The 9,289-nt window shown below is 36.6% G+C and overlaps 1 long non-coding RNA gene across 1 annotated transcript; it reads right to left on the minus strand.

The window, feature by feature from the left end:
- Positions 1 to 543: 543 nt before the first annotated feature.
- On the minus strand, positions 544 to 1,924 carry LOC135117576 (uncharacterized). Its single transcript, XR_010276970.1, has 2 exons — positions 1,793 to 1,924; positions 544 to 1,092 (listed from the first exon to the last, which is right to left on the minus strand). It is a non-coding gene; the product is annotated as an uncharacterized LOC135117576 (long non-coding RNA).
- Between the last annotated feature and the right edge of the window lie 7,365 nt (positions 1,925 to 9,289).

The raw sequence follows: 9,289 nt of genomic DNA on the forward strand, positions 1-9,289 counted from the left end.
CCTCTACGAAAATACAAACTCACCTCTGCTGCCTTCGCAATAAGAGTGACTGTTTAAGGTTGTATGTGTAAAAGATATCGTGGTTTTTGTTTAAGAAATCAGTTCAGATTAATCTTTGGATACACGGATGGGAAGGCGGACAAATTAGATACAGAATATTGGACTTGAATTGTTTTTGTATCTGATTTGTGTTTATTTGATTTGTTGGTTGGTTTCGTGAGCAATATGGTTCAAACATTATGAATTATGAAGCTTTCGTTTCTTTGTAAAAGTGATATCATCTGTGTAGCTTTTTCTATCTTTTGTCTGAAGCAGTTGTAAACTTCCATACACCGAATTTATGCGAGAATGAAACTTAAAATACACTTTAAAATATAATTATTATTATCTTGTATGTCTCTACTCGACCACGGGACTACAGAGTCCCGGATTTTCGGGAGGCGAACGTGGGGCCGAAGCCAACACGCTGAAGCCCTTTTGAGACAACTTTAATGAAATGGTGACACAAAACCGACGATTATCCCTGTATACACTATAGAAATGTACCCAAGGACAATCCCCGGTTCTGTGATAAACTATTGCTAACTATGGATGAAAACTACTTGGGCTATTGTGATGGGGTGCTAATGGACTAGGAATGGGGAAACTATGGGAACTATGGCACCTGCCGATGACAATGTATTAAATACATGTTAAAATGGCAGGTGGAGACTCGCCAACTCACTTACTGGGCCCCCGGGAATTAGTCACTGAAAAGCAACAAGAGGGCAACAGGGACATGAGCGGCTGGGAAGGGTGAGGATACCTCGGCGGACTTTAAACGCAGATCACGCGCTCCCTGTGGGTCCAGCATCACCGGCCCACTCGCCACTTACCACGAGGCACCTACCCTCCGAGCAGGACTAACCTTGCTCTAGCGACTCCACTCTGACCGGCCGATGAAGGCAAGCCAAGAGGCGGGAGACCTATCCCCCATCATGCTTCACTCCGGCAAGCCGGAGATGGGGGACAGTATACTCTCCCTGGAGCACTCGGATATATAGCCCCGCGGGGTCGCTACTCCCCGTCATCCGCCTCAGATGCCCTGCGGGGCTTATTATTATAACCTCAGTCATTTATTTATTTTTAAACATATAATTTACATTTTTAAATATTAAATATAAAAACAAAAAACATTTAAAAATATAAAAAATAGGTTGCCACCGATATCGGGCACAGGGTCCAAGGTACCGGTGGTTAGGGTCCCAGAGACAGAAACCTCCTCACAATACGTGCCGTATCAAGGAGTACTGCCTTCTGAATCAGTCCGTTGATCCAGCCGCCCAACGAGAGCCTCCTGAGGTGTTCGTCGAGGCTCTTGGCTATTAAACCATTGGCCGTAACAACAATCGGCACTACAACAGCCGTGTCGACACTCCACATGGCGACAACCTCGTGCGCTAAGTCGAGATACTTTATTTGTTTCTCTTTCTCAGCTTTCACAAGGTTCTCGTCATGCGGAACAGCGACATCGACTATCATCGCGCGGCGCGCTAATCGATCTATCACCACAATATCAGGTTTATTGGCTACAATAGTCCTGTCAGTGATGATAGATCGATCCCAGTACAAGGTGATATGGTCCTTTTCGAGAACTGGGTCGGGCGCATACTTGTAGTACGGTACCTCAAGGTCTACAAGGTTGTATTGCAGAGCAAGCTGCTGGTGGATAATCTTGGCCACTTGGTTATGTCTGTGCAAATATTCACCATTAGCCAAACGAGAACAACCAGATATAATATGTCTGATAGACTCATTATTATTATTATCTTGTATGTCTCTACCAGACCTCGGGACTATAGAGTCCCGGATTTTTGGGAGGCGAACGTGGGGCCGAAGCCAACACGCTGAAGCCCTTTTGAGACAACTTTAATGAAATGGTGACTTATTATTATTATTTAAGGTATATACTTTTTTGTCTCCCATTGAGGGGTAATGAAACTCCAACCACACGGGCCGTAGCCAAGCGTGATTATTATTATATTTTTTAGATCAATAAATAAATATAGTAACTTACAACATTGTGACTGGTTTTCAGATTACCGAGAAACATCAAACACAGTTTCTTTGTATAATAATTACAATAATCTAATGTGTAAGATACTGCTGTTTGTTATTCCTATCAAATAAAATAGAACATACAAATTATATTTTTGACTGTTTTACCAAAATATAAAATACTTCCTGAAATTACTTGAAAGTGTAATAAAATTACCATTTATAAAAGTAAAATTACTCATTACACATAAGGTGGTCTAGCAATTTTAATAACAATAACATTTAATATTTATTGTAACTTTCAACAACAGTTAACATAAATACAAAACAACAAGAACAATTTAGTTTAAATATATCTTAAACTACAATCGAATGTCATTTTTATGTAAACATCGAATATATTATTAGTAGATATTGTTATAACAGAAAACAAAGCGAGACCACACAGGTGCTAAAGCTAGTCATGGAAATAACATAAACTATTTTTATTAAAACCTTCATATTAACATATGTACTCTGAAATTAGTGAGTCTTACGTATCGATGGGATATCGATTTACATAATCGAGTGATAAATATTGAGTTGAAAAAAAACTATGATTTTGAAGAATTGAAGGACATTGAAAATTAATTTAAATTCGCTAACAATATCGCCTATTGTTATCACTGTCAAGAGTTAGAAAGTTTTGAGCTAGTTGGAAAACTAGATAATCAGTCACACCAAACTGCCTATTTTTCATCTATATTTTACACTTCCATGACTTAGATTACAATATTCATAGGACTTAAATTAATTCAGTAGCAATCACTAACCAAGTTAAGTCTAAATTATCGTCAAAAAATTCATATGAACTGAACTTCAAAATTGAATCGATAGAAATGAAGAGTATCGATATAATTCGGATTCTATCGAATACAAATCGATGTTTAAGGGTACACTGGGTGAAATGGCTCTCAAATTACAATGGGTACCACAATTTGTTTTATGAAATATGTCCGACTTGGACCCGGTACATGGAAGAGGCGTTTAACATAAAAATGCACAGAGTAGTTGGGTACCGAAGGACCACTTTGTGCAATCTATGAAGTTTCACAGAAAAGGGAATAAATTCACATGTAAATAAATATCTACACATTTTCTTCCGCATAATTTTTAGTGAAAATTACTTAGAATTAGGTAAACTGATAATATAAAGAAATTATATAGGTACCGTGTCTTGAGAAAATATTGCCCACCAAAACGAGCCTCTGTATGGGAACAGTTATATTCTGTAGATCCAGAAACTACTTCTACGATAAACTTTTCATACCTACAATATGATGACTGATAATACAAATAGGAGGCTTTGTCTGTCAACAAATAACATCACTTAACTTGCACATATAAAATAAATAACGGTGCTTGAAGATGTTTACTTAAAATAATATTGCCTTCTCTACTCTCCTATATTGTGTACAAAAGTAAGTAAAAATAGTAGGTACGGTATCGATTCTATCATTCGATACTGTGTGCGTGATCTTATTAATAAAGGGTAATAAAATAAATATTATCTGCCTTTTGATTTCCTATCGATGAACTTAGGCCAAAGTTCTGAAGAAAAATACGTGAGATGCCTTCTCAGAGATAGTTTAATTTTAAGATGTTCTTATTTACTAATTATTAATAAAATGATGAAAAGTAATATTGTGACTGTTCAATTAAAATAAATCGACCTATTAAATGAATGCAATTTCGGATTTTGTTTATCTTAAGTTTAACTACAATCAAATTCATAACTTATAATTAAGTATGTACTACAAAAAGAAGTTCATCATCATCAGCCTATCGCAGTCCACTGCTGGACATAGGCCTCTCCATGTGCACGCCACTGGGATCGGTTTTCGGCTTCTCGCATCCAGCAAAAAGAAGTTGCTAATTTGTAAATCTTTATTATGACGTCTAGACTGAACCATAAATCAAAATTAACTTTATGCTTATAAAATAAAAAAGTCTACACAATACAGAATATCACAAATAACGCCAAAAAGGTATAGAGAAAGTCGTATTTTAGTACTTTGCCCTCCATTTCCAAATACTGAGTGCCAAAGACAATTTTGTCACCATATTAGAGCCTCCCGTGCTTTATTGCTTTCTTTATTCACACCTATATTTTATTTATTATTTCATAACTTGACACGGTTACACCCACATTCATCACACCTCTATTACAATAGCGGCAAGGTCCAAAGTTGCATGATTTTTTTTCACAATTCGAATGAACATTATATATTGATTTGTTAATCAATTTATGACATTTCTTTCTTTCTTTCTCTCCCAGATGTTTTATTGACCAGAGAAATCAAATATCAATCTATACATTTCGGAAATATTGTTCTTGTGATTAGATAACGAATATATTGTGATACGGTGTGAATCGAATTTATCGTAGAAAGTTGGTCTTGTGTAAAAAATGTTTAAAAAATCGAATGTCCCTTTGATAAATGTTGAGACATTAAATTGATATATCAGGGACGATATCAGACTGATAGTAGATACAAGTGTTTCAACAAATTAGATATTTGGAAAGACCGTTGTTTTTAATATAATAGTATCGATTTATTAATAATGGTGTTTTTGTGGTCACGCTGGTTTAGAAATCGAACGTCGATTTATACAATTAATTTTGTGCTACGGTTAATAATATGTTGTTTGAAAATGCCTACTAATGAAACTTTCAATTTATTGCTGGTTTAATCTTGACACTGATCGGATGAAAATAATATGTTTAATTAATTTTACAAAGTTTTAAATACACATCTATCTACTTGCACTTTCGATCATAATCAGAAGAATACATTTTTTTATGTTATTGCCGTAATATAGCGGTGGTAACATAAAAATTGTGTTTATTCTCATAGGTAATGTGCAATACTTTATTTAACCACCCGCTGCGTAATGATACTAATAAAAAAAATGATCACTCAAGAAATATTTTTTCCAAGTTTTTCATCCGCACATTTTCATACACGATCCTTTGATACGAACGACAACACAAAACTTCAGCGACTTAAAACAGTAACAAAACGAAATATTTTAACCAATTTAATTTCACCAAAAAGCTAGAAAATAATAGTCTTTTTAACCCCCGACGCAAAAACGACGGGGTGTTATAAGTTTGACGTGTCTGTGTGTGTGTGTGTGTGTGTGTGTGTGTGTGTGTGTGTGTGTGTGTGTATGTGGCATCGTAGCTCCCAAACGGATGATCCGATTGTAATGCGGTTTTTTTTGTTTAAAAGGTATGTCAGTCGGGAGTGTTCTTAGCTATGTTTGGTGGAAATCGGTTCAGGTCTTCAAGGTCATCAGCTCGTTTGCAAGATGTGATAGGAATGTTACGCGCTCAGTTTACTTGCAAGTATATGTGGGATCTGAAATTTGAAACACTAATGTCTTTTGGAACGACTGAGCTGGTCTGCTGTTAGGGCACGAAGGTAGGAGACGTAACCCTGAACTGCCTTTTAGTAAACCCATCGAGTTTGGGCTCGTTGAATTTGTCTTGACGAGTTCTCTTCATGTTTCTGATTGACGAGAACCTGATGCTGGAAATGGGATGTGACGGATGAAACCCTGAAATGCCGGAATTAAACGGATAAACCGATTTATATTTTTGCTGAAAATCTAGAATGTCCAAAGGTTAATCTTTATTGTTTCTCAATCTGTGCAATTCTCCCAGAGCCAGTTTGTCATGAGGATTGTTAAACAGCTTCCTTTGGCCGAGATCGCATATAGGGACCCCATCTTAAGATAAAATAAATAAAATGATAGAAGGAAAAATTAAGGAGCTCCTTTAAAAAGCATGAAATAAAATTAAATTATAAATTTAAAAAAACCCCCGACCCAAAAAAAGTACGCAATAATAATGACAAAAGGTTAAAAACGCTAAACCCTATAAAAAGCAAAAAAATAACTTTTAACACTACGTAAACTAAATTTTGACGTGTCGGGGGACCGCTTTTTACCTTCATAAATACTTACAATATAAATCAAATTATACCTACCTAATTACAACATTCGTTTAAAAAAAAAACACGTATCTAAAGTAATGAATTAGAGCGGTCCCCCGACACGACAAAATTTAGTTTACGTAGTGTTAAAAGTTATTTTTTTGCTTTTTATAGGGTTTAGCGTTTTTAACCTTTTGTCATTATTATTGCGTACTTTTTTTGGGTCGGGGGTTTTTTTAAATTTATAATTTAATTTTGTTAACTAACTCCCAAAGCTCTATAAATTCATCTACAATTAGGCCTCGTCCTCATGTAGGGACACAGCGATATGTATCGTGATTTACGCGCACGCGCACCGGCGCGATCTTATCGGCGCGCGCGCAACTAGTAGCGCCTTTTGGTAATGAGCACTGCTGTGATCTATTTGCTGGGTGCTGCTACTGTACTTTTGTTTAATCTTTCTAGGCTTTTGTGTGAAAATTGAGTGCAAAGATTTTTATGGTGGAAGTTTTATTTTTGGAGTAAATTGGTTGGGTTTTTAGTTTTTTCACACTTTTATTGTTATCGATATTTAAAACAAAAGGGTAAGGTATTCCAAAATATTAGCTGTACTACAAACGTTCTCTTAGGAGCTCTGATTTTCCGTAGTTTAAGATACATTTTATCCACGAAATTTAATTTCAATACGCTTAGCATTTGAATTGAAACAGTGCCAAAGATGAGTCATAACAGCCATTAAGATAGTAAGAAGAAACCAAACATACCTTTACTATATATCTAAAACTAAAAAAATGTGTGTGTTTACGTAATTTTTTGAACTGTAACTTGAGCTTAAGCTTACAAAAAGAAAAACTCAACCACACAAAAGAAAATCGAGAAAACTTCAAACAAAGAAAAGCCCAGGTATTCCCAAACAAATGCACACAAACCTGACTAATCCCCCATACTTGTAGTACGCACAAAATAGTAGATGTTAGCTGTTAAAATTCAGCTCGTATACTTTCGATTTCATCGTAAAATCCTTTGTTATAGCAGGGTGATTGTACGCTGGTTACAATGTAACGTGTCATACAGACGCGAGTAATCTAATATATCATTGTAGTGTGACTTAATATTGTGTGAACTTGGCCTTAGAATAACGCTTTTGAAGGCTTGTGCTTTGTGCTAGTTAGGGTTTTAATCTAGATTCCGTAATCTACATTTTGCAGGGGTTTGAAAGTGCGGAGTAAAAGATCAAAGGAATGAAGAGAACAGTTCTTGAACAGTTTGTTGTAAAGAAACAGTTTATTTGTATAACATTTGTTGAGATTAACTCATATTAGAAACCAGTGTTTGAACGTTTAGGATGCTTTCAAATCTGGACTGACAAAGCTTGAAATGACACGGAAAACCAACAATATAAGGTTTTTCCAAATAAGTGGGAAATCTTGGAAAATTACACTATTTATCATTGACCGTCTTTACAAAGCCAAATTAACCACGGTTCCACCTATTTAAATAATGGCGTTTATAAATAAAACGAAGCGTGTCGGTAATGGCTGGCGTGAAAATGTTCGTCCAAAAATTGGGCCCACTTAATACACACGGTAGCCTCACTAAGTACTAATCACGTACACAGCAGACACCAATCAAACATAATTTACTACAACCGACCATATTTGGCGTACCAAGAGTAACCTTGACAACCCAGACCATGGGATTTGTCATCGAGTCTTTCTTTGTCGAGGTCGGGAAAACAATGGCGTCGATCTGCCCATCCTGGCCTTTTAATGCTTAAAACTAATTGGCATATTTGATGCACTTAATCCAACTATCCCACAACCAATATTCAACCTTATTTAAAGAGGTTAAAGTTCAAATTTGGAGAAAATTAATATTGGTCCTTAAGTCCTAAGCTATGTCTCAGAAATTCAAATGTGGAATTTGGAGGTCACGATTGTCTTAACAGTAGACAGTCAACAATATTGGATTTGTTCCAAAGAACGATGCACTCACAATGCATCTTTGTTACCACAAGGCCTATGCCTTTGCCTTGGAACGACGGTGTTTCCGATTTAAAAAAATAGAATAGGCTTCTGTGTATTGTTTTATTGCGGTTTAATTGGCGGGTGGATAATTGAAAAAGGATTTGATCGTGTTGGATGATACGCTTAATGATAGTTCAGGGATTTGCGAAGATACAGAACTGTAGGATATGCGCATTTTGTGCTATTATTATAGTTTTCAGTATCGTAGAATCAAGACCTAGAATCGGTGTTTGCATACTTGGGTCTTCTAGTCATAAACATGCTTTCTTTGACACCCAGTCAGAGCCATCATGATTGCCTTTATTATAATCTTTGTTAGAGCGAATGAATCAATAGGTACGTTAAGTGCTAAAGGACTTACTGATAGTCTGTAAAAGTGACAAAGGACCAAGTTTGAACAAACCTGCTTAATTTTATATTTGACTAAAGAATGTACACCAAAAACAGGTGCACAAAAATTACATGAATCGCAATAAAAGTCGGTGACAGCGCATAAATACGAGATGTTCGTATCTGCATACGTCGTTAGGCGATCAATGCTGTGTAACAATAAGTAAGCCGCTATCGAGCATCGCCGCCGCTCGCCTGTAAATCACGGGCTGCGCATACGATTATAGAGCGCACGCGCATACACGGTGCTTTGTATATTAAAGCACTGGGTTTTTCATTGGTTTTTAGGGTTCCGTATTACTAAGACTCTGCTGCTACTTGTACACTAAAATGTTGTGATATAGTCTTAATTTGTAATAACCAATGTAAGATCATTTGAACATCTTCGGCAGTCGTTACGGGTAGTCTGAAGCCTGTAAGTCAGACAACCAGTCTAACGTAGGGATATCTAGTTGGTAGGGTAACTTGGTTGATGCGGTCAGATAGGCAGTCGCTCCTTCTAAAACACTGTTACTCAGCTGCATCCAGTTAAACTGGAAGCCCACCCCAACATAGTTGGGAAAAGGTAAGCAGATAAGGCAGATGGTACGAAACCCATCGTGTCAGTCCTACTCACACTTGACCAGTATTTTGGTAGCTGTACCTCAAGCTTTTGTATGCAGTACGGGTAGTAATTTCTGTAGTGTTAAACTGCAGGTGTGAGACAATATGTGGTAAAAGTGAGGTGTCACCGAAAATGGTCCTTGCATTCGGTGGGTGTTTACTAGCTTGTAATACAAGTGTGACATTTTGGTATGTCTGTATATGCACCTGCTTGTTAGTACTGTAATTACATGTTTGAATCCATGGAGTTGC

Source organism: Helicoverpa armigera, chromosome 11 (genome assembly GCF_030705265.1).
Source record: "Helicoverpa armigera isolate CAAS_96S chromosome 11, ASM3070526v1, whole genome shotgun sequence".
NCBI lineage: Eukaryota > Metazoa > Arthropoda > Insecta > Lepidoptera > Noctuidae > Helicoverpa > Helicoverpa armigera.